General features: G+C 29.9%; 1 long non-coding RNA gene across 3 annotated transcripts in view; it reads left to right on the forward strand.

Moving 5' to 3' along the window:
- The window catches only part of LOC119687436, a 48,099-nt gene extending 33,095 nt beyond the window's left edge, over positions 1–15,004 (forward strand). For all 3 annotated transcript variants that reach the window (XR_005253165.1, XR_005253164.1, XR_005253166.1), the window contains exon 4: positions 14,942–15,004. This is a non-coding gene — a long non-coding RNA (uncharacterized LOC119687436). The remainder of the gene's footprint in view (positions 1–14,941) is intronic.
- Positions 15,005–15,451: the final 447 nt, after the last annotated feature.

The raw sequence follows: 15,451 nt of genomic DNA on the forward strand, positions 1-15,451 counted from the left end.
CGACATAATATATTTATGTCCTTCAGATTTAAGCATTCTATTGTGATTTGAAGCATAAATAACTGTACACGATAGTCCCATACTTGCTAAAATAATTTCCATATTGCATTCATATACTTTCATCTATTTAATTTCCATTTACTATTCTTATGGAACTTTTTAAGCCTGATGAGACTTTGTTCAATATATACCTTTCTGTTTACATATGAACTACCATATTTATAAATCCCCGTTTTGTTTCCTTAATGTAACTATCCAAATCTTCTTCTTCCCTTATCAATATACAACTTTTGGTCATACAAAGACTAAGATCCACTTTCTCACAATTTGTATTTATTCGAATAACTAAGAAAAATTTTATACATTTAAAATTTTTCAATTGAATTTTGATGTAGTTAGATATAAATCCATTTAGACGTACTCTTTCATAAAAACAATCTTTAACTAAAAATCCATTATTATTTTCCTTCTTTGAGTATTATATTCTAACCATAACATCTACTTAAATTTTACTATATTTCTAAGAAGCTTTAACCATTTCCTTGGCAATTTCTTATATTTCAAGCGGAGAAAACGAGCCGTCCTTAATGACTTCTTCTGTGTACTGTAATTCTAAAGTCATACACCATAAAAAATTTCAGATATAAGGCAATTTATGCTTGAGTGTCTTAAATGCACGACTGTGACTTTTATAATAAAATTTTTTAACATATATTAGTATATACAGCATTATAGGCCCATAAGCATTGCTATAAACAGACTGTATTGGGGAGTGAGTAGGTGTAAGTAGTTACACAGAAGAGTTACTACAAAAGGAATAGAAATCTACTAAACATTATATTTATTTTACAAATATTCAGTAGATTTGGTGCAACTGAGGTGGCACAAAAAATAGCGCTACATAATTTTTAAAAATTTGCTAAAAAAAAAAGGACTGAGAACTTTGAGCGAATGGATTGCAATTTATGCAATATATACATATAATTAATAAATACGATCAGATTTTATGATCGGAATACGCTTAGAGAGACAACTTCTTTAAACATGATAAGTTAGTTTCCACTTTATTTCATTTTTATGGAATTTGAAAAAGAACCCCTTATTGCCGTAGAACAGAAATTGCTCACCCAACTTAACGAAAATGCATAAGACCAGAAGTTGAATCAATGGATATTCAGAGGATGAATTATATTTATTGCTTACAATACTGGAATTAACAAATCAAAACTAAATACAGGAGAAAATGAAATGTTGTTGAACAATAGATTTTGGTCCCACATAAGCTGTCCACTCTAGAGAAAGAATGGAATGAAAAGATGAAAGAGTAAGATATAAACTTTTTAAATTTACTTCAGAGGTGTTAACAAAACGTCCCTTAGTCTCTCTCTTATGAGAATCTAAATAAATAATAATAAATAAAAATAAATAATAATAAATAAAAATAAATAATAATCTAAATAAATCCACATTTTTCCAGATTTTTATTATATTCCCTTGCAAGTTCTATTCGAAAATTGCGCGGCATATCACTTATTTAGACTTGTGTATCCGGAACCCACTTACGCTTCCTTTTTTCTAAATTACTCGGAATTAATTTTCATTGCTTATTCATTTTATCCACCTAATTCGCAAATATCTTTCAGTAAAATTTTGTGGTTTTTAAAAAAGCCAGCGTTCAGTTCTATATATACATCTATATATTGTATACATCTTTCTTCATGATGGAAACCTACTAATACTCTACTGTATGACTTACTGGAAACATCGGATTTCGTTTATTGTAGCGCCCATGCTTGTAATGAACCTTTTTAAAGTATAAGTATTGATTACTTAAGCTTTTTCTTCTCCATATGATCCAATATATATAATCCAATACTTTCTGTTGCAGTATTATAAAATATAGTTTAGCCTTTTTTTATCCTAGAGCAAAATACAAAGGCAAAATGTGCCACTGATTTAGGACGCATCCTTGCTGAACTGTCGCCAGAGTCAGGAAGATTTCGCTTACTTGCCTACCATATACTACTTTTGACGTTGATTATTCATAGAAGTGGTGCGCTTGTTTTTTTTTCGATTATTCATAGAAGTGATTTTTGTGGAGATCTCTTTATCTACCTAAACGTCCCAGACCCGTTTCTCATAACGGTACCAGAAAGTCTTTCTAAATTCATGAAAATGAGTATTAAGAAATTTATGTAATAAAATATGCATGTGTATGGTATATATGAACGTATGTAGTCAAGAACTGAATGACTGCGCTCAGAAAGTAGTGTGAGATAGCAATAACTTAAAAACTGTTTTTTGAACCAGTTTGTTTTTTTTTATGATTTTTTCGCGACTTAAAACAACTTTTGCAAGACAAGCGAACTGTGTACTTCTATAGGTTGGCAAAAATGTACATCATCCTCTGCAAGTAACGAATTTTCTTTCAGACAAAGTGCAAAGAATTACAAAAACTTTGGGAGTAAGAAATTTAACTTACGAGTCATGACAAAAGTACCTACAACTTTGGGCAATGACTTTGCATATAAGATTACGTGTATCGCCAACTGCAACAGCAGCCGTAGATACGGTTGTTTTCGTCAACGCTTGTAGTTGGTAGTGGTTGCGGTAGTGCTGCTACTTGCACCATCCCGAAGTTGTTCTTTAGAGAACAATGAGTTTTGCATGGACGTAAGAAGTATTCAAAGTCTGAAGAACAAATGCTGTTAAGAGTCATCATTTTATTTTTCTTTTTTTTTGTATCTCCACTGTGAGCCGGTTTGGATAGAACCAGCTAACAGGGGGAAATAATGCCAGTAAACTATTTTATGTTACGTGCTGTTGTCTAAAACTACAAACGAATAGTATTATTATTAAGTTTGCAACAATAATAAACAAGAAACAGGCTGGCAGTTAGTCTGGCTAAATTTAAATGTTAAAACGTGTTGCAGCCTACCAGGCTGGCAGTTCAGCAGTCTGGAAGCAGGCCGAATCTGCACAAGTGCCAGTGTTCCAAGCCACAACAAAAAAATGGTACGTAGCACAAGGTTGTAAGGCTGAAAATCTAAACCAGATTCAGATACAGATTCAGAAACTGAAACAAAGCAAAAACAGAAAAAGGCAAGAAGGCTATGCAGACAACGGACAGTGTAGGCAACTAAAAGGAAAACGGAGACAATAAAAAAGTGTTTACGCTGAAGGCAACAAGTTAACCTAAGTTGGTCGTCTTTCCGACTCTAGACTCGTCTATTTGATGTGCTTTGGGTTTGAATGACTGGAATATTGTTTGGATTTGCGTACTTGTTATTTTGCTTTTATTTTATCTTTATCTTTCCTTCTATGGTCTTTTCTTGCTTATTTGCTATAAAGTATATATACATCAAACTCCTGTAGACGAGGCTAAAGAATTATCAAAACCACACTTCTGAGTGTGTGTGTACCACAAAGGAAATCAAAGTCTTAGAGTTTGTGGAGGCACAAAATATTTTGAAGACTGTGAATGAGAAATAAAGAGGAGTAAGAAAGAAAAAAATAACAAAAAATCAATTAAATGCGAACCAGTTTCGGATAAGAACAGCTGTTATTGTTATACCCATATCTGCTTTATTAAGGGAACGAGCCCGAAATTGAACATTTATGCTTTTTGTCATACGTTTTATTTTCTTTTTGTTATTCCCATATTTTTTCTCTTAATATTCACCAAGTCAATTTTTTTGATACGTCCCAAAACGGCTCCATTGTCATATTCTTAATCACTTCAGTTTAATTTTGTTTTTTAATATTTCTTTATTAGACCAGAGAGGCTAAAGACTTCATCACTGTCTGACTTCAATGGTTTTCGATCTTATTCTTCAAGAATTTTTTTCTTTATTGCTTTGTACCGAATTTTGCTTATAAGGACTATTCATTTTTCACCACTCTGTCTAACTGTAAACTTAGAATACAAAAGAAAAATTAATTAAAGAACGTTTTCATATTTTGTTTTTAAGCCTGTTCACAAGAAAGGAGTTAATTTTCATTTGCTGCTGAACTGGATTAGTTTAATGCTGAAGAAACTGATTTTGGTCTCAATGCTCTTTAAGCTATTAGGCAGGATTTTGAAGATTCCTAATGCGAATCGTTCTTTAACAATTCTTTATTGTTATGAATTTATATTTTTCTTAAAGCGCATATTTCTTCTAAACTGTTATCGATTATTATCGATTATAATTTGTGAAAGCATCACAGGATCGCCAGATGAATAATATTGCAAGTATTACTACAGCAGTCAGCATAGGTAAAACTCATAAATTATCTTTCAAACTTACTGATCTTCCTCACTATCCATCAGATCCACCGTACTGGGGTTTTAATTTTCTTTTTGTTTTAAAAATATAATTTTAGCTTCCAGGATAGTTTACGCCAGATGAAGAAATGACATACACCATAAATGGATGTTTTGAATATTTTCATGTAATTAACTACTCAGAATACTTAAAGAGATAAGAGTTTGAAAAAATATTACTTTCTATTTCGACGAAAAACTTTAATTTTTATCACTAAACTTGTCAAGAAGATTTTAGTACTCGTAAGTTCATAGTAAGGTACGTAAAAACTAATTTTTTTGTATCGGATTTCGGTTTTCTATGCGCCAAAATTTTATGACTGATTTCTGCAAAGTTTACAATTTTTCTGCAATGCTTGGTATCAGTTTCGCTAAGTTCTTCAAATATCAGATATATTTTTAAAATAGATGTCACACAAAAAGCAACTAGTCCTGCCAACTATTAAACTACGTTTAACAAGAATTAATCATTAAAAGTAACTAGTTATTTTCACATTAGAAATGCTTGTACAGAGTACGCTAGTTTTCTAAGAGCTTCGGCACTTTTATTCGCCTTTATCGGATTTCTTATTTTCGTCTTTTTGTTTTGTATTGATATATAACTGCATTATCCGTACAGAAGTACCAATAAGTTGTTCCATACAAATATGAAATTTATGCAACAAAAACAAACTATTTTGCAACAACAACGATGTTGTCTTTTGTGCTATAGGCATTTCTTCATAAGTGGAGCGTGTGAAATAATAAGTCAACTGTTGAAAATTAATTAATGAATATTGTTTAGTTCTTTTTTAATTAGAAATAGTTAGTTCTTTGCATCTTTATTTGTGCAAAGGATGTGTCAAGAAGAAAGTAAGTCCACTTAGTTATGTCTTTTTAATACATATTATATATAAAATTAGGGTTTTAGACAAAATAAAACTGTTCTAATCTTTTCCTGTTTTGGTGTTTGAAATGTTTGTTGATTTTATTTTTTAATTAAAATTAAGTTTTGAAATTTAACATTGCAAATTTTTCACAGTCTTGCATATATAATAAATTTTTATCTATTATTTTTGGCATATAATTATAGAAATAATTTAAATGTGTATAATCCATGGACTCAGTAATCAACATAATTGCCATTAAATGTTAAAGTAACCAAATGCATTACGTATGTTTACCGTGCAGGTGAGGAAAGTTCAAATAAATAAAAGGCAGGTAGTTGACCTATGAATACATTTTCTGACTAACCTGTACTCGTGTATGGCAACTTTTGGTGGCGTAATAAAAATTTTGTTGACTTCTACTGATTAGGTACATGCAAAGTCTACAACTTACTTTGAATTTGAGAAATGAATTCTTTATCAAGTCGTTAAAAAGAACGGCACTGTACACATGAAAAATAAAGAAATGTCACTGAAATATTTTTAAACTACATATGAATACATAATATTTATTACTGATATGGTGTAAAATATTTATTATCAGGTATCTTTATTATTGATGATGAATCTATATTAAATGCCGAGACACATCAAAAGTATGTTATATATAATATATTATTGTAAGATATATCAAAACACTTTCTGATTGACTTATCTAAATCAATAAAACGTTGGTTTTGTACACTGCAAGGATTACTCAGCACTGTTTCAGTTTTAAATATATTTTTAATGTTTTAATAAACTTTATGTTATTAAGTAGCATATGTTACTTTATATCGTAATATAGAGTTAGTCACATTTGGATACTTAAGACAATAGTACTCAGGGCTTCGAAACGGAACCGAATCAAAAACCGATATTTTTGCAAGCACGAAAACTAAAACCGAACCGAAATATTTTTTTCTTTTTTTCTTCTGAATCGCAATGAAAATCGGAACGGTAAAAATTCCGTTTCGATTAGGGCTTCGATAAACTGATATTTTTGCAGAAACGAAAACCGAAACCGAACCGATATATTTTTTGCTTTCTGCGTAACCTTGATATTACTCAATTATTTCTTCTTAATAAAACAAACTGTCTCTTTTAACAGATGATCTAACAGTTCACTACCTCAAAAAAACTGATTCTGCTGAGATGACAAAATATTGGCTGTACTTGGCATAGGAGAAGATTATTCATATTAATTTTCAGAGACAGTGTTCAGCTGTCATCTGATAGCAAAAATGTTTAAATTCTTAGACTTTAAAAGACACTTTGACTTTTATATGGATTGCTGAAACTCTTCTGTTAAAGTTCTGAAGGTTGCTTTGTCTCCAATGGGTTTAATGTTCAATTACGTTGAAAGCCAGTACCCCATGGATAAATATTCTCATCATTTAGTTGAAAAATAGTTAACATATACAGCAGTTTTCAATTTTCTGCTCCATTGTAGCATTTCCAAGCATTTAAAATGATTTTGCCTTAAAGTTTAGTTAACAACAGGATGCAGGTGGTATTGATTTATAGGATTATCCCACATCTTTACGTTTGCAACAAATTGGAAAATAAAATATAAAACTAAATAAAGTTGTAGACTCTACATAAATTGATTTTCATTTCGTTTAGGTTTTCCTGTAATAAACCTACGAATACTTGTCAATACTCAACATTCAGATACTTAGTGTATCTTGTAACTTTAACTATAATGCAACAACTGTCAAAATATGCAACTGCAATTAAGAAAATAAATTATCTGGGTGTAAAATCGTATGTGCCTAAAAAAGAGTTCGTATGAAAATTGTCTTCGGATATACTAGTTTCAGTTTGTATATCTATTATACTTAGTTGGTTAAGTATCTTAAAATACTGTCTGTAAAAAAGTATTTCAAAAACTACAACTTATTTCTTTTCACCCATTTCTGTTATAATTAAAAATATTGGTTCCAATTTTTTTTCGGGGTTCTCCGTAATAGTGTGTATGGGTCATTCTTTAACAAACCGGACGGATTTTGGCAAAAAATGACCTCATGATCTCCGATTTGGCTGAAATTTTTTTTATGAGTTCCTTTCATAAAATAAGAAGACCCGTATCTCGGGAAAAAATTTTGTGATTTTTTTCCTAGGAGATATGGACCCATGGGGTTTTGAGAATTGGCATAGTAGACACATTTTCAAATGGCTATATGTCAAGTTCTATAAAGGGTAGAAACTTTTGCGGGAGAAAAAAAAATATTAAAATATTTAAAAAAATAACGGTTTCGTGAAAAATTTTATTTCGTAGTAAAATTTAAAACTGAATTTAAATAAAATATAAAAAATGAAAATTTAAAAACTACTTTTGAGAAAATTTTTTTTTTGAAATTTAACGGTTAATATTAGTAAATATTAAAAATTTTAATTGTTTGAACAATTTTATAAAAGCTCAATCAATTATCTTTAAAACGCTGTAAACTTCAAGTTTCTACCTTTTATAGAACTTGGGATATAGCCATTTGAAAATGTGTCTACTATGCCAATTCTCAAAACCCCATGGGTCCATATCTCCTAGGAAAAAAATCACAAAATTTTTTCCCGAGATACGGCCAAATCGGAGATCATGAGGTCAAAAAGGTGTCCGAGTTGTAAAAGAATGACCGATATACTTGAAATACTTTTCATATGTAGAAAATTATCTATAAGGTTAGTGTTCGACTTATCATCTGATAGCACACGTAGTTCAATTAGACTCCAAAAAGGGTTTTCTACAATAGTGTGTATACTTAAAATGCTTTTCATGTATAGAAAATTATCTACAAGGTTAGTGTTCGACTTATCATCTGATAGCAAACTTAGTCGACTCAGACTCCAAAAAGGGGTTTTCTGCAATAGTGTGTATACTTAAAATGCTTTTCATATGTAGAAAATTATCTACAAGGTTAGTGTTCGACTTATCATCTGATAGCAAACTTAGTCGACTCAGACTCCAAAAAGGGTTTTCTGCAATAGTGTGTATACTTAAAATGCTTTTCATATATAGAAAATTATCTACAAGGTTAGTGTTCGACTTATCATCTGATAGCAAACTTAGTCGACTCAGACTCCAAAAAGGGTTTTCTGCAATAGTGTGTATACTTAAAATGCTTTTCATATGTAGAAAATTATCTATAAGGTTAGTGTTCGACTTATCATCTGATAGCAAACTTAGTCGACTCAGACTCTAAAAAGTAGGCTCATTGTGATATCGCAGTGGAAGTTTTAATCTACACCAGATGACTGAAGTCATTTTTTTGGTAAAATATTCTAGGACACTATTCCATCGTTTGTTTAAATAAGTAGGTTTTTATTATCTACAGTGGGAGTGTCATTGAAATTGATAAAAAAAATTCAAGTCTGGAGTTCATATAATTACTTTCTAGCTAGTGCTGTGAAGTGAGTGTTAAGAAATTCTCGTCTTTCATTTCTGACCAATAGCTTCGTTAGTGTTTTTTGAAATCTTTTATACATTCGGTATTAGCTAGTAAGAGTTTATAGAGCAGAAACTTTATCTCTTACCATATGGAATCTATATATTGAATATCGTTTAGTTTGAACCAAAATCTAACTAATTTTGTAATAACTTCTGCTTAAGCTATGACTCAAGTGCAAAGCTCGATCTGGCATCTTTGCGTTGGTTATAAATCATAGACACATCATATTTTTCTCATTTTCGACTTTTATTATGATTTGGCAATAATAACAAAAAAATATAATAATTTTTATATGTTATTTGTTCATATCGAACGCTTTCACTTCAACTCACTTCTCTCTGATGTTTTTATTATTTATTATTTTCTCGACACCTTAATATTTTCTTTATTCGCGATTTTTATTGACTTTTGTGTGGGATTTAAAATTTGTATCTGCTTGTGAGGCTACAAAAGTACTTCTTGGCATTATTGTTGTGATTTTTATTATATTTTGCAATTGTATCGAAAATAGCACTTCTTCATATTGAACTGATACCGCAGTTTGGCGGTGAATTTATGGCCAATTGAAAAGGCGGCAAGAAATTGGCTAAGTCACTCCAACAAAACAACGTTAATAAAGTTACGCAGGGAAAAAATGAACTTCATTGCTTTACATCCAGAAAGAAAGTACATAAAGTGTTTACCACTTCTTTTTATTATTATTTTTTATAATTCATTTCATTTTTTTTGCATTTATTTATATATATTTGCAATAATTTTGCACACGTGGGCTAATTTGTTTTGTACTCAAAAATGAATTAAAAAGGTTTTCAAATAAATTTATTAAATAAAGAAATAAACTTATGGATTTTTAAGCAATTTTAAAAATTATCTATATGCCCTATATTTGTAAAAATATGGAATCAACAATATAGTATATATAAAAAACAACAAACCTATGCACCCTTATGAAGTGCATAATTAATAATTATTATTTATAAAAAATACACACTTATGGGTTGAGATGCTGCTCAACAGTTTAGTTAGAAGTTGAAAAGGTCAGGTGTTGTTAAGAAATGACAATTTAAGACCACACGATTTAATCAACAAAAGCTCTTCCCCGTTTCAAGTACCCCGATAAGTTGGCTATGACTTGAAGACGCCCAGTGGAAAACAAGATAAGAATGCAAACAACTCATGTAACGTTATAACATTCCTATAACAGAGTGAGAATAGAAACATCGTCACGAAAGAAATGTGTTTAAGTAGTGTTAACTGGAATGCAAAAGAACGTTCGAAGCTCAAGTTTTGTGAAGGCTTCAAATCTTAAAAGAGAAGGGCAAAGCGTTATCACAATTGCGTTGCCTAGGAGAATATTTGAAAAAAAAAACAAGTACTCAATTTACAATTACGGAGGGTACTTGATCCTTACAACATATCTCACATAATATAACACAGCAGTTATAGGTCCAATGCTAACAAAAGAAACACAGAGGTGACAAAATGTAGTAAATTAACTAAATAACGTTAAAATAGAGAGTTGAGCTTCGTGTTATGGTCCACTTTTTGATGAAACACCAAAACGGTGGACATCTTTCACCGGTGAGTTGAAGTCTTTATAAAAGAAAATTGCATATATATATGTATATTACATATGTAAAGATACTGAAAATGGTAACCCAGGCAATGTGGTATATTAAAAACATAAATATTAACAAAGAACTAAACATACTACTGTATCGTATGCTTGTATCATATACCATATAACTATCACCCAAATGTTGTACTTCAACACATAAATTATAGGCGATCCCAACTGTGAGGCGCTTGAATTTAAAAAAAAAACATCCTGTACTTGACCTAATACAATCATGTAACTAATCTAAACGATAATAATTAACTAATAATATATATTGATTTAAATGCAGAGGTTTTCATGAAAGCAGGAATCAACGTCATAATATATCATAATATTATATGATAATATTCATACATACCAAAAAAATAATTTTTTTGATTTAACCAGTTTTTAACTAAATCTCAGATTAAAATATTCTTACTCAACGCATCATGTGGGTTCAACCATACTACTTGGGGGTTTTCATATCTTCTATATCTCATGAGCCGATATTTTTCCAACGAAATTATCAGGTCAATTTAACTAGTATGTGGTTAAAGCTTATGGACTAAGTTCAGTTACTCCAAACCTTTTGTTTTCAATACTATAACCTATTTTATTCTGTGGGCTTGAAGTGCTCTTTGACGGCTGCGTTCATTTCAGATATTTTAAATGTTTAAAGAGCGCTATAGTATATCTTAATTTATAGAGTCAATCCAGCTGCGATCGGGGTATACAATATTCTTGTCGATCTAAAAGCAAGCAATGTTTTAGACATAACTCTTCTTATTCAGGTTTAGCTTCTTTTACATTTGCTGCATGTAAATATTTGTGAATAGAAATCGAATGATTGAATAATAAATGAGTGATGTTTGATTTTTTTGCTGTTCAACTTATCAAATGTTGTGAACTGTGTAGAATATGAAATGAATACAATTGACACAAACAAACTGAGAAAAAAAGATCTTTTGTATTGTCAAAAAAGATGATATTACTGATCTGGGCTTCTCATGACAGGTGTTGTAATGACTGGAAACCGTGTTGTTCAGTCTGAAGAAATGGTTTAAGGGAATAAGATTTCACACGGTTGATGTTGATACTTACCGTATTTATTAATGTATTTCTTAGATTTTATTACAGAGTATACCTTTTTGTGTATACTCTTTGGTTCTACTTAGGCTGTATTTTTTTCTTTCAGAGTTGTTAAAAAACAGCATTAAGTCTGGTTGCCAACTTTTAAAATATTTCAAATGCTTGTTTTTGTTTTTTGTTGTATTGTGTACAGTATGAAGAAATTGTAAACAAAAAAATTAATTAATTTAAATAAAAGAAAACAAAATGAATATTAGAAGGGCAGTGGTCAGCATTTCCACCTTATATATTTAAATTAATTTATTTATTTATGTACTTGAATTTATTAGTAAATAAATGTAAATGAAATGAACATATTTTCAGTGAATATTCACAATAGATTGAGTTTTGAATTTGACTGCACTGAAACTTAAGACCCAACTCTGAAGATTTTAAGAGCATTGTTGTTGCTTCACGTGTTTACTTTCGTAAGTTGCATGTATTTTGCTACTCTGAAAGAAAAAAATTGTGGCTTTAGTTGGATGTTTCATAAAGAATTTTTTAAAATTCTTTTTTTTATTAAACAATTATCATTAATGATTACCTCAAATTTCCGGTCATTCCATTGTTTTCTTTTAGTCAGACGTAATTAGACTTATTTTATAACTACGTAGAACTCCCCTTTGTTGATAAATTTCACTGTATATTTCACTGTATATATATAGAAATTTTTTTTTATCACTTAAATATATGATACATTTAATTAAATAAACAATTGCCCATGTTTGCTTGAGAAAGTCAGTCTTAAGAAATGCGATTTGCAATAATCAAACAAAACATTTTTTTTGTTTAATAATCACATATTAAGCAACAAAAAAAATTTCAAATACTAAAAATATTACGAAATTTTTGTTATTCCTTATCAGTGAAACACATTCACCCATATTGTCGCCTTTCCAGTCGTGCGTTCACTCAGTCAATCAGTCAGTCAGCCAGTCAGTCAATCAGTCATTAACTGATTAGCAGAACTTGACAAATTGCTGTTGACTTCTTGGGCACATATAATTCAATAGGCACCACCCTGGCGCCTCTTGCGGTGTTTTCCAACGAAAATAATATATATTATTATTATTATAATGATAGTGATAATGGCAAAGTGGGCGTGTGAGTCACTCTTTCAATTTCAATTCGTTTATAATTTTTTGTGGTAGAAAAAATCTTGTGGTATTCATGTTTAAAATGAAACTACCATTATATATAATCGGGTCATAAATATTTTAGATTAAAAAGTCAAAGATTGAGATTTGAAGTGTGAGAATATTTAATTTTTTTCTTCCAAATGATTAAACGCATATTGACAATTTTGTTTTAATCTGTGGTTCAGATCAGATTTGTAATAATTTGTGTTTCATTGTACCTATTCTTATATAATCCACTATGGAATTTATCTACCCAATAGCTGGACGGACTGTTCCCCATTAACTACGCTGCTGCTATGTAGCTCTGCTAGTTGTTCCATATTTTTATAAAATAAATCAAAATTACTTTAGTATTATTAATCAAACTTATCTTTGTACTAAATTTAAGTTTTGTATGCACATATGGTGTATATGTTCTGACTTAACTGATAAGACCCCGACCAGCTAGAATGATAAGTCTAATTATTTAAATGCAACTGTGTGCACTTTAGCTTTATCTAAATTCTACTAAATTTATTTCTAATCAGCAATGAAGTGACCCACTTTTACTCGGAATATTACTAATATCAAAAAGTCACTTATTTAACATTTACATATATTAATTTTATAAAAATGCCTCTTTTGTATCTAACTTAAGTGTAAATATTTTGTAATGTTTGTTTAACATTTAAAATCAATCAAATTTTCATTACTAATGCCTACATTATCCAAAGAATTATTATTACAAAATCTTATTTTTGACTTTACTGGCCTCAAAGCATTTTTATCTGCATGTCGATTTCACTATTTATCGATGAATGCTGAGTTTTTTTGTATCATTGATTTGTCCATATACACATTTAATAGATATTCGAGTTCTACACCTATGAACTCACACAGCAGAGATACATACATGCAAATAGTTTACTTACTTTCGGAGGCCATGGATATGTGTATATGAATTATAGTTAAATAACTGCTTACATTTCATATAAATATACAAATCTATCTATCTATCTATGTATCTATCGTATCGTTATCGTATTTTTGTCTTAACATTTCATGTGCTAATGATTGATTAAGCTGTCGACATAGAAATTAAGCAACATTACATAAAATATCATGATTAATGTCTGCTTTTTGTTTGTTAAACGGCTTAAGTTGTTAATCATATTGAATATTTCCAAAAATATCAACAAAACAGAACATATCAAAATACTTATTAATCAATAAAAGATACATTTCGCTAATTAAACAGGTCTAATGATGTTCTTTATAGATTTGAATAACACTCAATATCGCTATTCTTCTTCAGTTTTAATATTCGAATAATTCATGCGTGTCTTCAGAGGTCATCGATATACATAGGTATGTATTGTATAAGTAAGGAACAAAATCTGATCCAAAATGAATTGTGCGTATAGGTCTCTGAACTGTATTGTAGAGTTCACTCACACAACTTTTTGTTCCTAAAAAGATCCACGAAAAATTTAAAGAAATGGAAACTTGAGATCTGTAGCAAAACACAGTAAAGGCTGTGATGAAATTAAAAAAATAAAATGAAAATAAAAATAAGAATAAAAGAATGTAGACAAATAATTAAAAAGAGAGTATTGAAAAAAATAGTCAGAAAAAATACTTCATATATTCTTATATACGGAAAACAGGATATGATAACAGATATGATGCGAGTTAAAACCTGATATTATTTTCAAGGCAGACTGTAAGAGATGTCGAATGTTCAGTCTGTACCTGTAGGCTGTTACCCTCAAGTTTATCCTCAAGAATACGCATAATGAATGTATAAAAATAAGTTGAGAAAAAGAATAAAAAAAAAATATAGATGGCAATTAGAAAAAACGAAAAGAAAATATGAGAAAATACTAGATTATATTAAATTTAGAAAGGGTTGGAAACTATATCACCATATCACTGCATTCTTGAAGGATTATTGTGACAAACCCACTTTTTTATTGGTAACCTCCAGAGGGAGAAAGAGAGAGAGAGAGAGAGAGAAGAAAAAAGATAAAGACGGTATAGACGGAGAAAAACAGAAGTGGAGGGCGAGAGATAGAGTGTGTGCTAGAAAGGCATACGAATGGGCTTAAAATGTTTCAAGAAAAGAAAGCAGTAGAATAAAGTTAATATATAATAACACATTAATAAAATTTTATAACGAAGATTAGTAGCTAGAACTGAAACACAAGAGTATTTTAGCAAATAAAAGTAACTTTCAAAAATATAAACCCGCATCTTCTCACCCATATGCCTACTTCTGGTTTTGAGTTCTTTCTTTCTTTTGGCCCACTTATAACTGCGAACCACAATTTATAAAATATACAAAGTTTAAAACTTATACATTTTTAATACAATTTATTAATTATTAATTATTAATGGTTATAAACTATTAACTTAATATACTTTTTCTTATATTCCAGATTGAATACTGTATTTAGCCAATTGTAAGTTTGCACACGTATCGATTTGAATTATCAACTTTCCCAAGGTAAGTCCTTCTAATACTCGAAACATTGTTTTGGAAATTTAGTATACTCCATATAATCCAGTCATTCAATAATGCAGATCTGACGATAGTCCAAACTCGCAGTTATTTTCTTTTTAATCTCTTTAATTCGGACCTTTATAATCCGGACACAAATCTCTTTAACTTTTTTTTGTAATTTTATTTTCATAATTCATAACTATTATTTACGCATCCGACTAATATTATATATCCAGTTATCTTAGTCATTTAGTTTTGTGAACGTAGATTTTTTGGAAGCTTTCTGCAAAAATAATGTGAAAGTACGCATATCATCAGCTTTGATTTAAATAAAATGCTGCCTTCAACACTAATTTTGATGTCGATAAATAGAGTGGGTCAAATAGAATTACTCGCTATTCTTCCTTCGTTTTTAGTTTAAACTCGTATAATTTAGATACCTCAA

The sequence above is a fragment of the Teleopsis dalmanni genome, chromosome X, assembly GCF_002237135.1.
Source record: "Teleopsis dalmanni isolate 2A chromosome X, ASM223713v2, whole genome shotgun sequence".
Lineage (NCBI taxonomy): Eukaryota > Metazoa > Arthropoda > Insecta > Diptera > Diopsidae > Teleopsis > Teleopsis dalmanni.